Here is a 23190-nt window from a genome sequence, read left to right on the forward strand (position 1 = left end):
TTTTGAGAAGAAAAAAAAAACATGAATAATAGTGCTTTGTGGAGCTATTTATTTTCTTTCTTTTTTAGAGGAAACAATAAAGCTTAAAGTTTATTAATAATTTATTTTTTAAAATATTACTAATTAACTAATAACATAGTCTCTAATGCATTTTATTCTCCTTTATTTATCTCCTTTATTTAAATATTATTTATTTCATAGGATCCATAATTCCATATATATAATCATGTCTATCTTTTTAGGTGAGGCTTTGATCATAAGCTAACAAGGGACTGAATAGTTAATATGACTAAAGGATAAGGACTAATTGCCATACACTGACTTGCACTGGGCTACATTTTCTTCCATTTCTGAAATGTCCTATTACTATTAGTACCTGCAGATCTCTACTTTTAATCAGAACTCGTTTCTACACAATTATCATTTCAAGCTTGCATTGATTGCTTTTGCTAAGCATAATGACTGAAAAAGAAACACTGCACATCATGCAGAATATTGGATTGGTTGGTGTAATAGACACAGTCACCATTTTACCCATCTCTTTGAAAAGTTAATTTTCTCTTTCATCAAATAACTAGAGAACTTCTAACAGCGTATAAGGTTTTTGAGGGATTTGCATTAAAGAATGTAGTCAAGTGCCTTATCTGCTTTCGCAACTAAAGTGACACATGAATGTTCCTTTACTATTAAAACCTTAGGCAAAGACTAACACGCTTGCTGAAAATTGCCTTAGGCTGGTTTTAAATGTCCAGAATAGCAATATGCCTCATGCATCAAACTCTTTTACAGGTCAGTACTGAGTAATTGCAGCTATTTGAGACACGAAACTGTAACAAAATCAATTCTGTGGATATCAGCAAGATTAAATATACCACTATGTCAATATAAAATAAGAAATAAACCATGGTGTTATGTTACATGAAGCCACAAAACTGTGCTCCACAGGCTTGTGAAACAAAATTGTACAAATAGCAAAACAAATAGTAATTTACAATATTTACCCAGCAAAAATACATGTATGTTTGCTTAAAGGACACAAATACACACACACACATACACACACACACACACACACACACACACACTTAAATGTCTTAAGATATAGGTGATATAATAGATAAGATGTTGACTGGACCTAGAAAGAAAACCCATGTTTAAATCCGCCTTTAACCATGGAAATAACTGGGTGACTTTGGGCTACAATTCCTGCACAGAAAACAGCATTGAAAATATCACTGGAAACAACAGTGTCTCATGATTTGCAATGAAACCCATTCACAACACCTCTTCCTTGCAGTGTGCCTGAAGCAATATTTGCAATGTCTCCTAGAAACACCTAGAGTTCTGTATTTAATGAATGAAACACAAATCTTAATTTGTACTGCCACATCTAGTTATTGTTTATTTTTTTTAAAAAAAAACACCTTAATTTGATTAGTATGCATATTCTAAAGTGAATCATATTCTGGTAAAAACAATAATTTGATCACCCTAAATTCTCCAACATTCCTAGATGCAGTAATAAATAACATCTGCAGCAGCTTATTCTTATCTGCTGGCTAGAGATGAAATGGAAGCCAAGGGATTTTTTTTCTGAAGTTAATTGAAGCCCATGAGCTACACCTCAGTTTCAGTAGCTGAAAAGAACAGAACTGTGAAGATCTGTGGGGATTTTGAAGGTGCAATTAATAGGCTATTATAGCTTCAGAAATACACCTTGCTAAAACAGAAGATACTTTTACTGATCTGCTGGAGGACAGCATTTCATCAAAATATGTCTAAGAAGAGTTTTATTTACAGAAGGAAATGGAGGAAGATTCCAAAGGGTTTCTCACCACAAATACATACAAGGGGTTGTATTATAACAGGTTTGGTTTGGCGTAGCAATTGCACCAGCATTTTCAGAAAGAAAAAAAATATGTACCAAGTGCTATATGGTTTTACGGACCCCCCATATTAATTAGATAACATCATTCTGTATGGACACAAAGATGAGGTACATCTGTAAAATCTCAAGTAACCTTGGAAAGATTGGTAGACTATGTATTTTGAGTGCATTGAAACAGATATGAGCTCTTTAATCCTAGTATTTCAATGCATGCCTCAGAATATAGCATTTAATGTGGTTATGTGACACATCATGACAGAAAAAACATCGAATAGATTTTGTGCATGTTAATTAACATAGAAAAATAATGCATGAATACACACACAGAGAGAGAGACTGACTGTGTTTACTTTTCAATAAATCAATCATCAGCCACTATTGTTAATATTTGTTCCAAAAAAAAAAAAAAAAGTTTCTGCTCAGCAACTGCTAGAATCCAGTGTTGAACTTTGTCCTTTGGAGGACACAGATACAAAATGCAATTCAAAAGTTCAAATAATTGTACAGATATAGATGGACTGTCCAGTTTACTTCTACAGAGTAAATAATCTTTGAAGGCCATATGAAATACATATTCCTGTGGTGCATTTTATCTCACAGAGATAGAATTTCCCATTCACTTGAAATGTTTTACAGAAAAACTAGAAAAAAGCCACCATTGCCTCAACTATATAGTAGAGCTGCAATATGTAGCAACAACCTCAGTTTATGGAACTTTATCAGCTTTATTGTATAAATCAATTTATATTGAATTATGATTATATTATTCTGGGATCCGAAAATCACCATCCAAACTGAGAGCATGAATGCCAGAGAATTTACATGATGGACATCTCACAGTGGTGAAGTTTACAATTCCAAGATTGTAGTTTTGTTGGATAATTGAAAATAAAACAGCTCACAATGATTATTCAGGTTACCAACACGTGCAAAAATACCATTTTGCCCATGGGACTGGCCTGTTTTGACATGGCAAATAATTCATATAAATTTTGCAATGCAACGTCTATAGCAAGAAAATATCCCTTTGATTCCTTCTTACAGTAGCATTGCTAATCTAGTTGTAATCAGTAAGTCAACCTGCTTGATGCTACCCAAATGGAGATTCTGTTTTCCTCCCTTCTTCCTCCCTTTATTCACTCAGGCAAAGATTTGAAAAGCTAGATTTGTATTCCATTCATGATGTTTTGCCTAACCAGGCTTGGGATTTGGCCTACTCAGATCGGTTCAGGCGAACTGGTAGCTCCGATGATCAGCTGAGAGCGAACCAGTTCGCTCTGATGATCAGGTACGCCCCTGTGCTATACTGACCTTTATTTCTTTTGTTTGAAACCCAGCTGATTGGTGCACCTCAGCTGTTTTACTCACTGGGGCTGCAGTAGAAGATAAGTTTTAGAACTGATTTCAAATGTACCACGCGCATGGGGAGTGCATGTGTGCCACGCATGTGCTCACCATGCCTAACCATCAAAGATATTTCCTGGTAGTCCCTCATCATCCAAATATTAGTCAAGAGAAACCCTATTTAATTTTCCAAGAATAACCAAGATGAAGTCATCTGCAGTAGACTCATGTGATTATATGTCACCTTCAGATATTATGATAAAATATACTGTAGAAAAAGTGCAAAATGCAGGAAAATGAAATGCGGTAAGATCTTGTTTCTGATATGGTAGCATATTTTGATCATATTTTTGATTTGGTGAAAGACAATAAAATATGTTTATAGTTTAATAAATATGTGTACAATTTAAGAAGATTTCATGGTGATCTTGATGACTTGTCATTAATATAAAACAGCTCAAACACATTACAAGGGCTGAAGATGAAATTTTCTTGAAGTCTCTTTAGAAGCAAAACAGGAAATAGATTATGCACACAGTGAGGTTTGCTAACAGTTTGGAATGGTCCATTAAGGTTAAAACCTGTTGGATTAACACAATTATAAATGTTCTTCCAAAAGGTGAATGTGGAATGATGATAGTACCATCAAAATTTGTATTGACCTTGTGTGATGTATGAATTAGGTATCTTGTAGGAGGCATGAATTACACAGCCTGTAATGTCAGCTTAATTATGAGCCAAATGACCACTTGGAAGTTCTTTTCAAATTCGAATGAATGAAATTCCAAGTATGCATGGTTAAAATTAATTAGACCAGCTGCTCACCACCTGCCTTTTAGTTGCATAGAATAATGCAGCGATTAATTCTGTTGCTGCTTTCAAAATTATTTACTGACTCTGAAAGGCTGTGCTCTCCTTTTTCCTATCCTGTAAAATATTCTTTTTTTTTTTTTTTAAGGGAGTAACCTCACAAGACTCATAGGAAGTAGCATTTGATAGGACAATGCTAAATGCTGTTCAGTGTAAACTGAAAAAAAAACAGTTTGGACTTCTTCAGTATGGAGGCTGAAGGGAACACAACTTATTGTTACAGGATATAAAGTCCTCATGAGTATTTGTGATTATTAAATATTAACTATTAATAATATCTAACATATTATTAGATATTAAGAAAAGCTATAGCCTATTAAATTTACTTTCCAACCATTTTGATATAATTACAGAAGTTTGTTATATGAAACATACTTTGAAAATATTTTTTTGAAGCAGAGGAAAGGAGTATCATAACGGAAAAACAAAGCCTTTCAGTTAAACATTCAGGGATAAAGAGTTCATAAACACCACAGTTTAATGGGAATAATAATAGTAGCACATAATCTTAGACTTCACAATTTTTGTTAAGAAAGACAAAAATGTTTGTATAAGTACCTTATACAAGTACAATATAGCAGTATCTTGAGACAGAAGAATTGAAGAGAAAGAATTGGAGAAAATACAAAGACATGCAAATAGAACAACTGTGACAAAACAAAGCAAAGCTGTACTAATAGTAATAGACGCCTTGGGTGAAATCCCAAAACATCTGGAACATCACTTTAACACTATTGCCACTGCCAAATCACCATCAGTCAATTACAAAAGGCAGCTTTACTTGGCATACATCCTGCAGTGATACCTCTAACACCATCAAACAACAACATCTGCTTATACCAGGTCCTTGGGCAGGATTCAATAAGTGAAAACAAATGCCAAATGCAGTCTAAACTATTGGTTGAATGGATGATTAGCCATGAAAATAAATTACACAAATATACGTTCCAACTCCCATCAAATCAATATTTTTTAAATAATAAAGCATATTTCCATCACATACTGTATGATGGCAGTCATAAAAATCTTCCAAGATTCTGTACCCACCTTCCTTCCTTCCTTCCTTCCTTCCTTCCTTCCTTCCTTCCTTCCTTCCTTCCTTCCTTCCTTCCCTCCTTCCTTTCCTTTCCTTTCCTTTCCTTTCCTTTCCTTTCCTTTCCTTTCCTTTCCTTTCCTTTCCTTTCCTTTCCTTTCCTCCCTCCATTCCTTTCTCTCTTCCTCTTTCTCTCTCTTTCCTTTCAACCTGATTAAAGAAATTCAGTTAGTCTTGCTTTAATGGTCATATATTGCTATGATTTTAGCTGTATAAAGTGCAGCTCAATATACAATAAACATATAGTACATTGCAGTATTCCACATTGAAAATAACAGTAATCTACATAACTATGGCTTGACCACCTTTTTCTAAAAATGCTTGTTGCTAACTTGTCAAAAATTTGTGATCAAAAACAATGAATGCTACTGATACCATCTGAGAAATCAGTGACAATATTGAGCCTAAACTATGTGTTTGTTACATTTATATAGCTGTCTATCTTCTAACCAACTCTGAGTGGCTCCCAATCAAAAGGTATTTTTTACCATCATCAAAAGGGTGGTAAAAAACAAAATAAGCTGCCCTTTCCAGAAAATAGTTTGTAAAATTCTTCACCTGGCCCTTCCTGAAATAGCAACATTATTTATTCACATATTTAAAATTGAGAATTATTATATTATAATATTTATAAATATTATAATTAATGTTATAATATTTATTCATCTTCTTGGACACGATCACTGCTGCATTTGGTCATTATTCTCTTGGTTTTGAAAAAGACAGCAATGAAAGCAGAAAACATAGGACTGAAGCAGTAACATTTGCTTCTTGTTGCTGAAAATTGACACTTTCTGTGGCTAGCTTGGTTGTTTGTTTGCATTGAAACTTTTGAACAACCAAAAATAAAGAAATATAAGAATATTGATTAACAAGTATTCTTCTACAGATTGAACTGTGATCAAATCACAGTTTGATGTTATTTTATATTACATGTAGTTATTTTCATTAGCAGATTGATTGTGGATCTATAGGATATATTTAAGTGGGTCAGAATAAAGTCTAAACATCCTTCATTGGAAAAAAAGAGGGTCAGTTTGAAGAAAAAAAGTTTCCTTTTTAAAATTAATAAGGTGATTGAAAACCCCTTTTTATCTTTAAAAAAATTGGTACACTTGTAAGCCAATCATGATTTATTGATAATATAAAAATTTCTTCCAGCTCTGGGATTGTTCAATGACTAAATAGAAATAGAAAACAGAAACAGAAAATGATAAGTAGATGTTGAAGAAGCACCGGAAAGAACATTAGGTTCCATTTACAAAAAAACATTGCAGTTATTAGTTATGTATGCATATACTCAAATAAACTAAATTCTGGTCAGTGACTGTAGTAAAGGTCCAATATAATCCTAGCAAAGCAAATGAATAAAATATTCTATCGCCCTGTATATTAGATCCAGATTAGATATGTGGAAGTTAGCGAGGCAATCATTAATTTGCTGAAGAAATATCTTTCTCTCTCTTTTCTCCCCCTCTCTCTCCCTCCCTCCCCCCTCTCTCTCTGAGGTAATTTGACTCTATATCAGTGTAAATTTTATATTCTTTAAAATCTAGTTCAACAGCACTTTAATGTGCTCTATATTTTAATATATATTGGGTTTTAATCATAACTATCACAAACACTGAAAGTATCTGCAGACAACTACCTGTAAGGTATATAGGAAGTTCTTACCCTTCTTCTCAAGACTTTAACCCCTCCTTCATATATTTGTTATTCTCCAATCCTCCTTCATTCTTTATGTATGATCAAACTTCCCTAGTCCCTTACTTTAGTATTCAATGCACATTCATTAATCTCTTTTTAATTACAGAATTTATATCTTTATATTTTATTGTAGACATTTCTTAAATTAGTAATTCTCACTGTAATCAACCAACTTTTATATTTCTCTTGATATAGCTAACTCTCACCTCCATATAACAGTGTGGGAAAGAAAAACACTTTTACCAATGTTTATTTCTTTAAAAGAATCATTCCAGTCAATAAACCATACACAATTACCTTTTTTATAAACATTTGCAGTTTTAAAATTTATTCATCCATTTTCCCTCTTTAATAAAGAGTCTTCTAACATAAACAAATTCATCAACTTGCTTTATTATTATTATTAATATATATATATATATATATATATATATATATATATATATATATATATATATATATATATATATATATATTTGTAATTCCTTTTCCCTATTAAATACAACTCTTGGGTCTGTGATTAATTATTTTTGAGATTCATATTCCTCATTAGTTCTTGCTGAAAATAATTCAGCTTCTCCGGAAACAACATACCATTCACATAATCACATACATGTATACACACATACATTTTGCCCATTAACACTCCTTCTTCAAACTACCCTATGTTGAACAATGAAGGGGAAATGCCCATAGCTCTGTTTTCAAGATCACTCTAGTACTATTCTTGTGCTCTTGGATTAACACATCTTTTCGGACCCCTCTTCTGGATTTAAGTTTTGATCCTGCATCCTTATATGGCCACACAACCAAGACTACAAGTATTGGTGTCATAACTAAACACCCTCACAATGGTTATATTTTCTCTGTTGTTTTCATAATGGAAAGGTATATCAAACGGAATGCTCAACAGCACCCCATAGCAATATAACAAAATATGTACTACCATGGACCTAAGGACAGTTTTAGACTAACCTAGATAACAAACTGCATTTCTGTTTAATTGAATGGATATAATACCTGCATGTTTTGGCACATTTTAGACTGTATTTCACAAACAAAACCAAATCCTATTTTTAGCTCAGACATGATTTTACATGCTGTAAAATAGAATCTTTAACCTAAACACTATTTTACAGCATGTAAAATTGTATCTTTAACCTAAAGACTATTTTGAAAGCCAACATAAAATTACTTGCATCCCTGCGTTAGGTTATATATGTGATGCACTGACATATTTAGAACAAGACTGTGAATGCAAAATATGTTTATTCAAGCAGCATCAAAACAAGAGATGAGCTTACTGTTATGCAGAATGAAGCAATTCCCATTAAGTAACAGAGACAAATAGGCTGAAGAAGGAAGGAGCCATCTATTTATTTTTTTCCCTTGAAGACTGCTTATTCTCTATTCTGTAGAAGATAATTCTATATGTTCACACTTTATGTTAGTGTGGAAGAATATAGATCTCACATTGGGAAGAGGGAAGGGATCAGTAAAACATTAAAGGAGGAAATTCACTATGCGACAATAAAATAATCCAGGAATCCCTGAAGCATCTGTTTCTTCAACTGGTTGAGCTTGATGGGCTGATGGGCTGATATCTGGCTTTTTTAAAAAATAACATCTTGTCTCCTATAAGATACTGTTCCAAATACTGAAATAGGTTTAATTTAATCCAGTTCACTTTAAACAGATAGAATATGGAGAATCATTTTCTCATTCTTCTTCATTTCATGTAACAAACTCTCTTGGACTATTCTTCACTACTGTCTCAACAGAAAGATGACAGATCCTAGTTTTGTGGAGTCCTCTAGATGATATCATCATCATTGTCATCATCATCAATCATCATCATCTTACAATATGGTGATAGATCTACTGAGCAAGGCATTTCCTTGGCTCCTAGTGATGCATTACTTTTGTTCCAAGTAGTCATTATCTTGATTCTCAGTGAAGCAATAGCTGCATCCAAGAAAGCATTGCATTGATGTGATTCTGGAGTTTACACACTCTGAGGACCATTAGAGCTATGCCAGAAATTCAATCCTACTGGATCTGCTATCCCACTCACTCACATGTCTGAGTTGGTTTAGAGAGAGCATTATTTCATCTCCCCTCCCCCAACCAGGGGTGAAATGTAAAATTTGTTACTACCAGTCCTGTGGGCATGGCTTGGTGGAGAGGGTGGTAATGTAACTGGGTGGGTGTGGCCAACTTTTTTTTTTAACTTTTCAAAGCATTTTTTCTAATGCTTTGAAAAGCCTCTGCCAATCAGGTAACTCAGCTGGGATTATCAGAGAGGCTTTTTAAAAAATGTTTTGAAAAGCCTCTCTGACGATCAGGCAACTCAGCTGGGATTGTCAGAGACTTTTCAAAGCATTCTTCGGCCAAGAGTTTGCAGAAAAAAAATGCTTTGAAAAGTTTCTGACGATCCCAGCTGAGCTGCGCGATCATCAGCGGTTTTTTTAAAAAACTTTTAAAAGCATTTTTTCGTTGGAAGAGATTGTAGAAAAAATGTTTTTAAAAGTAAAAAAAAAAAGCCTCTGATGATCGTGTGGCTCAGCTGGGCATGGTGGGGGGGGGGGGCGCACAGAGATTTTTGCTACCGATTCTCTGAACTACCCACCGCCATCGCTACCAGATCTTGTGATCCAGTCCGAACCGGGAGCATTTCACCCTTGCCCCCAACAGTTCTGTTTCAGATGTCAGCTCTCTCACTGCTAGATTAGAATAGCAACTTGGCTTGAGACCAAGTAGATAACAAAGACATAAAAATACGCCAAATTCAAAATAGTCTCGGTAATATAGGCTTTGCCTGGGTAGTTTCAAAAGAGGAGCCAAAATCCAATCTGAGGTTTGGAGCCTCCCATTAGGTTGTCAGCCAGTCCAATGGTCAGAGTTTCAGGGTTTACAAGTAGAATTTACAGGAGCAGCTCAGGACAGGAGTTCAGATGAATGTTTTCCAGTGAAGCCAGCCACGAACAAGTCCCAGACTAAACTTTCAGGCAATGGCCAATTAGTCCATCAAACAGATAACCAGTTTTCAAACAAGTCCAAAACACAAACACAGAGTCTCCCGGCATCTTAAACTAAATCCACTGAAGCATCCCACAAACAAATATCTGGTCACACATTGCTTCAAGCAACGCCTCCTCTGCCTGCCATGCTAAATAGCTGCCGATGCAGCCCATTAAGAGGGGCGGAGCCTTTTCCCCAGCAATCTGCCTCTCTGCCCTGCATACTCTGTCATTCACTATGGCAGGAATCTCCTTCCCCTTTTCCTCACTGGCCTGCAAGCTCCCCAGCCGAAGCCTGTTCTGCTGGAAGTTCAGAGACAGTAATTCCTGACATGCCAAGAACGACCTCATTCTCCCTCAAGGCTTCTGAGGAAGAAGTGGAGGAGTCGTGTTCACAGGAGACATCACACTGGATTCGACTCATCAGAGGAGCCAGACCAAGAGTGTCATTCCCACAAAAATGTTGGTGAAGTACAATTTATATACTGGATGGTCATAAATTGGATTCTTTGGACATCTGGTGACAAATAAGCTAACTAACTTGGGTCAGTAGCTGCAAGAAAAGTTGTTTACCCTTCACAAATATAAGAAAGACTGGCAGAGATTTGTCCTCTAAACTTGCTGCTTGGCTCCTGGATGTTTCATTACCCATTTATATTCTAGGAAAAGGGACATTTTAAAAAACTTCTTAAAAATATCAACAGCACCATTTGTAGGATCCATACCTTTTCTTTCTGTCAACACTGCTTCCTAAATCTCCTTTTTAAGACATGTTGTTTGTTGTTTACCTTGCTCTATTAACAATCATATAACTATAGCAACAAATTAAAACCTGACACTTAAAAACCTCAGTTTAAAAAGACACTATACCAAGCCTACTCTAGAGTTAAAAAGTTTCTGGACAACAATCTAAAAGAAATAAAATATTTATTTATACATCTCCAGCATTTCCATCTACATTTTTTGTAAGGAATACAGATAATTTCTTGAGATTTACAGTATTTATAAGGCTTTTGAAATCAACTATCCACTGCCTCTTATTTCAGACCTCCTGGATCTCCTTCAGAAAGCATATTTTCAGTAAATTTCCCTTGAGTGGGTCTTACAATTTGATTTTAATCAATCAGGACCATGAACATTTACTAGCTTTTGATTTCCACACTATTACAAATTTGAATATTGCAGTGATGCTGTTTGGGTTGATTAGTTACACTCTGGTCTTTTCTAGATACATATATGAACATATTTTCTGATATTTTATACACATTTATACTGTATACCTGAATTACATCTTGTTTTTGTTTTTAAAAGCTTTACATTTGACTCACATAAGAAATGTCCTAGAGTGCTTTCGCAAACAAGCTTTTTGCTAAGTTGGAAAAAATTGTATTTGATCTTCCCCAATTATGCTATTTAAATTATTGGATCTCTGAAGAAGGACTATTGATGGATCTACCTAAGTGCAATAATTCTCACATAGCTACAGATGTGAAATATGTTTAACTTTGGAGGAATTCTATCCATTTTTATAGAAGAGTAACCATTATTTTGCAGAATGCTCGGGGCTGTTTACTTAAAAGTCTGACAAAAGGCACACATTTAAATAGTTTATTCAAAAGCAAGGCAGAGTCATTTTCATGTCAGTTACTACCCAGAGACCTGAATTCCAGTCATGCCTTTGTTGTACAAAGTAATGCCTTGAACTCTGCTTCCTGGGCTGCTCTTTAGGCTTCAGCAACAGGAGGATAGGAGCTCTTGCATTGTGCTTTTTCTAGTTGACAGATACTATGGTGTTTTCAATAAAAAAAAATTACTGTTCATAAAAGCAATGTTTCAACAATGGAGTTTTTTATTGGAAGATACAACATACTGTTTCCATGTACATACATTAAATGAAACATGAGTTGAAGCATCAGACATAAATATGATCAAGTGGAAGCATTTTTTCCTCCAATATCGTTGTCTGTATCACCTATATTCCTAGTTCACAAAATAAGCTGCCAGCTGCACTTTCAGGGCCAACCATTGTCTTGAAGCAAAACAATTATACCCTTCTCCGTCAAAGGGAGAGTCCAAAGAAAATAAGCACTGGGAGGCAAACAGTAGATCTGTTGTATTAGATTTACTTGCAATAAAAACAGGACTTGCAACAACAACAGAGCACAGATCGATGACTTCCACAGAGACCTACAGACTGATTCTGCTTTTTCTGTGACCGAGGGACATTTGTTTTACAGGCAGAGGTATTATAACTGTGCCATAACAATACAACTGATAGAGAGAGAAAAGTTCAAAATGTTGCATCTTATGCTCTGAGAGTTTGGTGGCCAAAGGTAAGAATGGATTTCAGAGATTATATGTTATTCTTTTTTTTTTATATAATTTTTATTAATAATAAAAAGAAAGAGCAAAAAACAAAAAAACAAAACAAAACCAACATAAATACATTGAAACAACATACAAAACGAACACACATCAATTCAGTCCAATGACTGACTCTTAGAAGTTACTACAACGGTGGGTTATTTTTCATATTTCTATTTGTATCAATATCTACAGTCACCTGTATAATTGGTTATATATGTATATATATAATTGACTCCTTATTTACTTCTATGCATTTCTCTTAAATAGTCGAAAATCATCTTTATATTCCTATTTTTGCCTCCAGCCAGCTGTACCATCTTTGCCATACTAAATAGTAATCAGTATCGTCTTTCTCTTGTATTTCTTTTGTGAGTTTATCCAATTCTGCACATTCTGTAATTTTAGCTATTATTTTGTCTTCTGTGGGTAACTGTTCAGATTTCCAATGTTGGGCAAAGAGTATACGTGCTGCTGTGAGGATATGGATGATCAGATATTTTATTTCTTTGGTATATTGTGCTGTGATTATTCCCAATAAAAAGGTTTCCGGCCTCATTTCCAGTTTTTGTTTCATGATTTCTTCAATCATTGTTTTAATTTGTTGCCAGTATTGTTTTGCCCTTCGGCATAGCCACCAGAGATGATAATATGTCCCTTTCTGTGATTTACATTTCCAACACATCGGAGATGTATTTGGGAACATCTTGGCTAGGCGCGCCGGTGGAAGGTGCCATCGGTAGAACATTTTGTAAAGGTTTTCCTTATAGGGTATAGACAATGTCATCTTATAATTTATCTTCCACAAATTCTCCCACTTATCCAATTCAATAGTATATCCTATATTTTTGGCCCATATTATCATATTCTCTTTGACAACCTCCTCTTCTAATTTGTATTTTAGTAGGTACTTATAAATTTTGGTAATCATTTTCTCATCTGTACTTTGTAATATTTTATCCAATTCATTTGGTTCATTTTGGAATCCGAATTGTGCCTGATCAATTTTGTATCTTGATTCTATTTGCACGTATGGCCACCAATCAATGTCTATACCCTGATTTTGTAATTCTTGTCTTGTTTGTAATTCTCCTTCACTGTTCAGTAGTTCTTTATAAGTCCTCATTTTCTCTATATCCATGGCATTGGGATATATTAGTGCTTCCATTGTCGATAGCCATCGTGGAATCTTAGTATAATGTTTTCTAATCTCTTGCCATGATTTGTACAATGATTCTCTGATAATATGTTGCTGAAAATATCCGTGGTGCTTTCCCTCCCACAAAAAGGCGTGCCATCCGCATTGTAATTCAAAGCCCTCTAGTGATAGCATTCTTTTATTCTTAAGGTCTATCCAGTCCCTTATCCAGTTTAGCGATGCTGCTTTATAGTATAACTCCCAGTCCGGTAGGCCTAAACCTCCTTTTTCCCGAATATCTTGCATACACTTTATTTTGATTCTGGCTCTTTTCCCATTCCAGATAAATTTTGTTATTATTTTGTTAAGGTCCTTAAAAAAATTCTTTCCTGGCCAGATTGGGGTTACTTGAAAAAGGTAGAGTAATCTAGGCAGTATATTCATTTTTATGGATGCAATTTTCCCTAGAAATGACAGTTGTAATTTGTTCCACGTTTCCAGATCTTTTCTAATTTGTTTCATTAATTTGTTATAATTGTCTTCTCTAATTGTTATTGCTTTAGCGGTAAGCCAGATTCCTAGATACTTTATTCTCTTTACAATTTGTATTCCTAATTTGTCTTCTAGTTTTGTCTCCTGTACCTTTGTCAAATTCTTTGTTAATACTTTAGTTTTTTGTTTGTTAATTTTAAGCCCTGCGACTCTTCCATATTCCTCTATCTTCGCTAAAAGTTTGGTTCCTGTTATTTCCGGTTGCTCCATTATAAATACCACGTCGTCAGCGAAGGCTTGCAATTTGTACTCTTCTTTCCGTGTTCTCAAACCTTTTATTTCCGCATCTTTCCTAACTTCATTTAGTAATATTTCCAATGAAATTATGAACAGTAGTGGGGATAAAGGGCAGCCCTGTCTCACACCCTTTTGTATATCCAGATTTTCAGTCATATCTCCGTTAATCATAATTTTGGCCGTTTGGAGGGAGTATACTTTTCTAATCATATGTAAAAATTTAGCGCCAAAGTCCATGGTTTCTAGTTGCAATATGAGGAAATTCCAATTTAGATTGTCAAAAGCCTTTTGTGCGTCTAAGAAAATTAAGGCTACTTGTTTATCAACTCTTTTCTCGTAATATTCCAGGACGTTAATAATTGTTCTTATGTTGTTTTTGATCTGTCTTCTTGGGACAAAACCATTTTGATCTGTATGTATGATCTGTATGGTCTATAAATGCTTCCTTGAGCGAGGGTGTCTTCCCTGCCGCCTTGAAAGAAGCGGTGGTGAGGCCTCTCCTCAAGAAACCTTCCCTGGACCCGGCAGTGTTGGCAAATTACCGTCCAGTCTCCAACCTTCGCTTCATTGCGAAGGTTGTTGAGAGTGTGGTAGCGCGACAGCTCCCCCAGTACCTGGATGAATCGTCGTATCTGGATCCATTCCAGTCGGGCTTCAGGCCTGGGTACAGCACGGAAACGGCATTGGTCGCGTTGGTTGATGATCTCTGGAGGGCTCGGGACAGGGGTTTTCCTCTGTCCTGGTCCTATTAGACCTCTCAGCGGCTTTTGATACCATCGACCATGGTATCATGCTGCACCGGCTAGAGGAGTTAGGGGTGGGGGGCACCGTCCTATGGTGGTTCTCCTCCTTTCTCTCTGACCGGTCGCAGTCTGTGTTGACAGGGGGGCAGAGGTCGACCCCGAGGCCCCTTGTATGTGGGGTGCCACAAGGGTCGGTCCTCTCGCCCCTTCTGTTCAACATTTATGTGAAGCCGCTGGGTGAGATCATCCGTGGTTTCGGGGTGAAGTACCACCAGTACGCTGACGATACTCAGCTGTACATCTCCACCCCGGACCACCCCAATGATGCCCTTGAAGTGATGTCCCGGTGCCTGGAGGCCGTGCGGATCTGGATGGGGAGAAACAGACTCAGGCTCAACCCATCCAAGACCGAGTGGCTGTGGTTTCCGACACCCCGATATAGTCAGTTGGCGCCATCACTGACTATTGGGGGCGAGTCATTGCCCCCCACGGAGAGGGCTCGCAACTTGGGTGTCCTCCTGGACTCACGGCTGTCTTTAGAAGAGCATATGACGGCCGTGGCCAGGGGGACTTTTTATCAGGTCCGCCTGATTCGCCAGTTGCGTCCCTTTCTGGATCGGGACTCGTTAAATACGGTCACTCATGCTCTTGTCACTTCCCGCTTGGACTACTGCAATGCTCTCTACATGGGGCTCCCCTTGAGGAGCACCCAGAGGCTCCAGCTGGTCCAGAATGCGGCTGCGCGGGTGGTTATGGGAGCGACGTGGCGCTCCCATGTGACCCCCCTCCTGCGCGAGCTGCACTGGCTCCCGGTGGTCTTCCGGGTGCGCTTCAAGGTTTTGGTTACCACCTTTAGAGCGCTCCATGGCATCGGACCGGGGTATCTATGAGACCGCCTTCTGCTACGAATAGCCTCTCACCGACCAGTACGCTCCCATAGAGAGGGGCTCCTCAGGGTGCCGTCGGCCAAACAGTGTCAACTGGCGGCCTCCAGGGGGAGAGCCTTCTCTGTGGGGGCACCTACCATCTGGAACGAGCTCCCCCCAGAGATACGGAAGATCCCGGACCTGCGCACGTTTCGCCGTGCTCTCAAAACTTTTCTATTTCAGCAAGCTGGCCTGGCCTAACTCCCCTCTTTTAAATTCTTAAATTTTAAATTTTTTAATTCGTGATTTTATAAATTGGGTGTTTTAATCTGTGTTTTGGCCGAAATATTTAATAATTTTAAGGGATTTTTAATATTTGTATTGTCTGTATTTTATCTTGGCTGTTCACCGCCCTGAGTCCTTCGGGAGTAGGGCAGTATAGAAATTTGATTAATAAATAAATAATAAATAAATAAATTTATAAATAATTGTTTTCAGTCTTTGTGTTATAACCAATATGAAGAGTTTATAATCTACATTGAGCAATGAGATCGGCCTATAATTTTTAACTTGTGTGGGGTCCGTGTCTTCTTTGGGGATAAGTGTAATAATGGTTTCAGTCCAGGATTTGGGAATTTCTGCTTCTAATAATGCATCATTGAGGACTTGGAGTAACAGTTCATCCATTGCATTTTGACAGTTTTTATAAAACTCCGTTGGTATTCCATCCGGGCCTGGGACCTTGTTGTTTTTTTGCTTTTTCCTTGCTTCCACCAGCTCAGACATCGTAATTGGTCTATTTAATGCTTCTCTATGGGACTCCTCTAATTTTGTAATGTTTGTTTTACATAGGTTTTCCTTAATGTCTTCATCCCAAATCTCTTCTTTCTTATAGAGACTTTGAAAAAATTCTTTGACTATTCGTTTTTTGTCTAGATTGGTATGGTATATTTGTCCTGTTTCATCCTGCAATTGAAATATTGTTCTCCTTTCTTTTTCTTTTTTCAATTTATACGCTAACCAGCGCCCCGTTTTGTTTGCATGCTCAAAATGTTTCTGTTTTGCTAATTTAATTTTCTGTGCAATTTCTGTCTGGGTAATCAGATTAATTTTAAGTTTAGTAAGGTTTAATTTTTCTTTTATTGTTTTGTTATGGGGCTCGTTCTGCAATTCTAATTTGTATATTCTAAATTGTTCTAACAACTTATTCCTTGACTGTTGCTTCTCTTTATTTTTTTTTGCCATATACGCAATTGTAAGACCTCTTATGTATGCTTTAATTGTGTCCCAAAGGTTTTGAAGCGATGTCTGTTCTTTAGTGTTTATTTGTAGAAACATTTTAACCTCTTTCTCAATCATCTGTATGTATTCCTTATCTTTTATTATTCCCGTATCCATCATCCACCTCCTTTGCTTTCGATGTCCTTTCCATACTATTTTAATGGGGTTATGGTCTGCCCAAGTGTTCACTGCTATTTCGATATTTTTTACCTCCTCTCTGAGGTCTGAAGTCATCCAGGCCATGTCGATCCTAGACCATGACTGGTGTGGGTTCGAATAAAATGTATACTGTTTTGTTTGCATGTTTGCCTCTCTCCATACGTCATGTAGGTGTAGTTCATTGATCATGTCTTTGAAAGGTTCCGGTAGAGTTTTCTTTCTGGTTTTACTTTGTTTATTACTCCGATAGTCTTTTTCTATGTCCATGATTGCACTGAAATCTCCTACCATACAGATAGTTTCGTATTCCAGGTCTTTAATTATATTATGTAGCTTTTTAAAGAAGTCATTTTGGTTTCCATTGGGTGCATATATGGATATTAATAATATTGTTTTGGATCCTGTTTGTATTTCTATTATTAAGATACATCCTTCTGTGTCTGCATATATTTGTTTTGTTTTTAGGTGTTTCTTTACATATATTACGACTCCTCTCTTTTTTTGGTCTCCTAGAGCTGCATATAGTCTTCCTAATTTTTGGTTGTCCAATAGTTTTTGATGCTGTCTTTTGATATGTACCTCTTGGAGTGTTATGATATCTATTTCTAACTTTTGAAGTTTTGTAAATGTCTGTTTTCTTTTAGCTGGTGAATTAAGTCCGTTTATATTGATTGAAATAAGTTTTAGCTCTCTTTCCATCTCTCTTTATTTATCTATCCGTTGTTTGCAGTCTTTTTGTGTTTCTAGTAATCATTTGCGTCTTTTCCCTCGCTCCCTCTCTCTCCATTCTTTCTCTTTCCAATCTTCTCCCCTCTTCTTGGTCTCTTTTTTCTTTCTCTGTCCGCTGTTCCTCTTGCCTCTTAAGTTCCTCTTCTTCTCTGCTCTCCTGCTCCTCCTCCTGTACGAAGTTTTGGTCGAAGAAATCCTGTGCTTTTCCTACGTTGTCAATTCTGTATTTTTTATCTTCCCAGGAAATTAGTAGACCCTCCGGTATTAGCCAGCGGAACTTTATTTTAAATTTATTCAACTGTGCCATTAGAAAGTTGTAGTTCCTTCTTTGGTCCCTTGTCCTTTTTGGTATCTGTTTGAGGGTTAAAATTTCTTTTCCCTTATACATAGCTGTATCCTCTCTCATCTTCCTGTAGATCTCTTCTTTTAAAGATTTTTTTGTAAATCTGATGTGTATTTCTTTTGGTAACTTATTTCTCCGGGCGTAGTTCGTGTGAACTCTATAGATTTCATCTATTCCACTTCGTATCTCTTCCTTGTCCCTCTGGGTCACTTCTGAAAGTATCTCAGTCATGATTTCTCCTAGGTCCTCCTCCTTTTGCTCTTCTACGTTCTGAAACCTTAAGTAGAAGGATGCCTTCTCCATCTCAAGATATGATAACGTGTCCTCTAGGTCCTTATTTGTGGCTGCTTGGTTATATTCCATCTTCTCCATTCTCTTATTCGTATGTTCTATTCTCTCCTCCACCTTATAAATCCTCTGTTCGTTTTCCTCTATTTTGTGTTGTATCTTTCCTATCTTCTCATCCATGTTCCTAATATTATCCTTTATCTCTCCCACATCCGTCCTAAGTTCCTCGTGATTTTTCCTTGTCTCCTCATGGTTGTGGGCCATGGTCTCTTGCATTTTATTCATTCCTTCCTGGATCATCGTTAATACGGAATGAATGTTTTGCATACTAAGGGTGGGAGTTGCTTTATCTTTTTCTGTAGTTTCAACTGTTTTTTGTTGTGCTGGGGAGGCCATGAGTATCATCTGGTTTGATGGTATTTTCTTACTTAACTTAGTAATTGTTGTTGAACTTGTAGTTGCCATTAGTATTTCTTTTATTATCTTCTCCCAGAATTTCATATACTGATTACTATTTGGACTGTTATATTTCTTTTGGTATTTATGTTTGATTGGTGGCTTTCAGTAATCCCGGTAATCCCAGGGAGGTAAACAACTAAGATGAGTTTCCTTGTCACACTATCACTGTCTATATATAAATTTGTCTATAAGTTCTATCTTTCACTTTTCAATATTTTACAGAGTTCTTCAATTCTTGATGGCTATTTGGCCTATATTACTCTCTAAAAATGGGGGTGGAATATAAAGGGAGGGAGTGAGGGAAAAGTCTAGCACTTCAGCAATTCATCAGTTTACTATCCTTATAATTAATTACTTACTATCTTATTTAAATTTATTATTAATTACTATTTATCAAATCAATTATCCTTAATTACAATCCAAGATTCAATTAGTCTGTCTAATATAATTTTTCAAAACTAAACATACAAAGCAATATGATATTTAACTACCAAGATAAAATATAGCACTAAGATAAGTATAAATATATATTTAAAATAAATATGAAGCTAAGTTAACAGTTATATATGTAGTATATAAGGTTATATATGAGATTTCAAAAACAGTACATTTAATATTAATGCTTTTTATACTTATTAATCACTAATTTGTTATCAGCTTTTAATACAATTAATTATACTTTACAATTGGTTCTTCTTCTTCTAGATCACTTTCTTTCTTTTTTTTCAAATTTGTATCCTTCTTATTTATTGTCCAGGGTCTAATGTCCCAATGCTTTTAGATTGAGTGTCCAGTGTCCACCAAAACTCCAAAACTCCAGAGTGTCCACCTTTCAACAACAAAAAAATAAAATAAAAAAATAATCCAAGTCCCAATGTCTAAGTGCTGTCCAAATTTCGTCCAAATCTCCAAATATCCAAGGTCCAAAAGTCTAAAGAAAAATATTCCACTTAGGTTGGTTTGATTTAGCTCCAAAAGTCACTAGCTTTCACTTTAAACGAAGTTTTTCTGCCGCTCTCTCTTCCGGTATCGGCTGCTTGTTAATTGCCTCGTTGTCACCTCCACAAAGGGCAAAGTCTATCAAATTTATCCCTTTCTCTCCTTAAGTTCCATCTCTCCTCTGTAGCAAAATATCCAAAATCCAAGTTTCTCTGGGATCACTTTCTCCTCCTGGGTTTCCCCTGGATTTCCTCCGCTTTCGCCGGTTGTTAATTTGTACGCTGTCACTGTCAAGATGGAACCCGTCTCTGCTTATTTCTGAGTCGCCACTTGTCTAGCGAAAGTTCGCTTCTTAGTTGGAGTTTTATCTTCTTCCGCCTTCGATTCTCACGTTATGGATTGTAAATATACCTTTTAAGCTCTTTTTCTTCCCGATCCTTCCACCGAAGTCTTCTTTCTTTAATTTTCGCTTCCCTCTTAGTCAGCTGTCAACGTTTTCGGCCAGCCGGGGTGGCTGGTTTTTCCCCGATCAGGATTAAGGGGGATTTCCTGAACCTTCGGGGGGATTGCTGTCCTCCCCGAGGTCCTCGGAGTTTCCCCTTTTTTCTATTGACCTCTCCGAGGTCAATAGTGCCTAAATCGGCTCCTAAATCGGAGAAATTAGGGACTTGGAGAACGGAGATCCGTTCCTTTCGTCCCTAACACGCTGACGTCACCACCGGAAGTCAGAGATTATATGTTATTCTGTTATATCTGTTTCTGGGCTAAGATTGTCACTATGAAGCTGACTGGTTTTCTCCACTGATCTCCCTTCTTCTCCTGGATTATCAAATGCAGTTGCATAGTGCTTTATTACTGAATAAAGCACTATGTACAGCCATTTTGAAAAAAAAAGTTGATTTGTTTACTAATATACTTAATTTTATCCCTTATAAGACCTACAACTGGTTCAGAAGACTACACAAATTTTAATGGATGACTTTTTTCTTTTCTTTCTTTTTTCTTTTTTCTTTTTTCTTTTTTGGTACAGCCACTTAGTCAATCAACTCAGATCAGAGCTCTCCATTTGCATCCATGTTTTGGAAGTCCATTTTACATTTATTGAATAATAAAAATATAGAGATTATTCATGCATTACTTGAAGAGTGTGTCTTTTATCAATAGAAAAATTAGGCAGATTTATTGTGTCTTGCAGAATTTGCCCACAACACTTCTCTCCATTCCTCTATCACATGTTTCCCTTCAAACAGTCTGAAATTTATACTCCCACCTCCTCTCCTCCTAAAGTCCAATCTCCACTGTTCTCCAAGCCTCTGACTTTCCAGGAGAGTCAGGTTGTATGGAAAATTTTCAATGCATAGTTCAATTTTTATTAAACTATTTTTATAGTTCAATAGTTTATTATTTTTACCCTGTCTTTATTATTTATACAAATAACTCAAGATGGTGAACATTTCCAACACACCTTTCTCCTTATATTTTCCCCACAACAACCCTCTGAGATGGGTTGTGTCAGAGAGTGTGACTTGCATGAAGTCACAAAACTGACTTTCATGGCTGAGACAGGACTTGAACTCATGGTCTTCCACTTTCTTTCTTTTTTATTAAAGTTTTTTTTTTAATTTTATAACATAAAAATTTCATTTTCAATTAAACAGTGTGTTGTCTGGGTACAAATATTTTTAGGAGATAGTAATCAAAATATTTACAACAGTGTTCATTACATTAGTATTGATCCTATAATAATAGTAATAATAGTAATAATAATAATATTTAACCATTTTAACATATCTCCCTTACATCATTTCCTTATATTTCCCTGTTTCTATCTCCTGTTTTTATCAGCTAACAATTGATAAAATAAATCCCAGATCAAAAAGTATTCAGTTTCTTTCTTTTCCTTAATGTAAGTGTTAACCTGTCCATTTCTGCACAGTCTAGTATTTTTTTAATCACATTTTCATCTGTAGGATCTCTTCATTTTTCCATTGTTGTGCAAATAAAATTCTAGCTGCAGTCAATACATGGAGAATCAGATATGCAATCCCCTTATTGTATTTATCCGGTAAAACGCCCAACAAAAATATTTGTGGTTTCAGATCAATATGTTGCTTTACCATTTTTTCCAGCAATGTATGTATTTTTGTCCAGTATTTTTTTGTTTTTTTTTGTTTTTGGGCATGTCCACCATATAGGATAGTACGAACCAGGTATCTGATGGCATTTCCAGCATTTTGCTGATATATCTTTAAACATCTTTGCTAACCTTAAGGGTGAAAAATGCCATCTATAAAACATTTTATAGAGATTTTCTTTATATTTCTTTACTATTGTAATGCCCTCTACATGGGGCTCCCCTTGAGGAGCACTTGGAGGCTCCAACTGGCGCAGAGTGCGGCCGCGCAGGTGGTGATGGGAGCGACGTGGCGTTCCCATGTAACACCTCTCCTGCGTGAGCTGCACTGGCTCCCGGTGGTCTTCCGACTGCACTTCAAGGTTTTGGTTATCACCTTTAGAGCGCTCCATGCCTTAGGACCTGGTTATTTATGGGACCGCCTGCTATGACCAATAGCCTCCCACTGACCAGTACGCTCCCATAGAGAGGGGCTCCTCCAGGTGCCGTTGGCCAAACAATGTCGACTGGCGGCCCCCAGGGGGAGAGCCTTCTCTGTGGGGGCACCTACTATCTGGAACGAACTCCCCCTGGAGATATGGACGATCCCGGATCTGCGTACCTTCCGTCGCACACTCAAGACTTTCCTATTTCATCAAGCTGGCCTGACCTAAGTCTTTCCCCTTTTTAAATGGAAATTTTAAATTTGGTTTTAAATTATTGGGGTTTTAAATTTGTTCAGCCAAATTATTTAATTTGTTTTAATTTATTTTAAATTTTGTATCTATATGTTTTATTCTATGGCTGTTCACTGCCCTGAGTTCTTTGGAAGTATACAAATTCAATAAAAATAAAATAAAAATAAATAAATATATGCAGTTGACATTGTTAATTTATATTTTCTATCCCAAAGTTTCTGTCATTTATCTAACTTAATTGGATAACCAAACATTTTAGCCCATACTATTGTTGTCTCCTTTACTTGCTGATCTTCCATCTTGATACTTAACAAATAGCTATATATTTTATTTATTAGTTTTTCATCTGTCCTTATTAA

The sequence above is a fragment of the Pituophis catenifer genome, unplaced genomic scaffold, assembly GCF_029215685.1.
Source record: "Pituophis catenifer annectens isolate HBS135680 unplaced genomic scaffold, rPitCat1.0.hap2 SCAF_8, whole genome shotgun sequence".
Lineage (NCBI taxonomy): Eukaryota > Metazoa > Chordata > Lepidosauria > Squamata > Colubridae > Pituophis > Pituophis catenifer.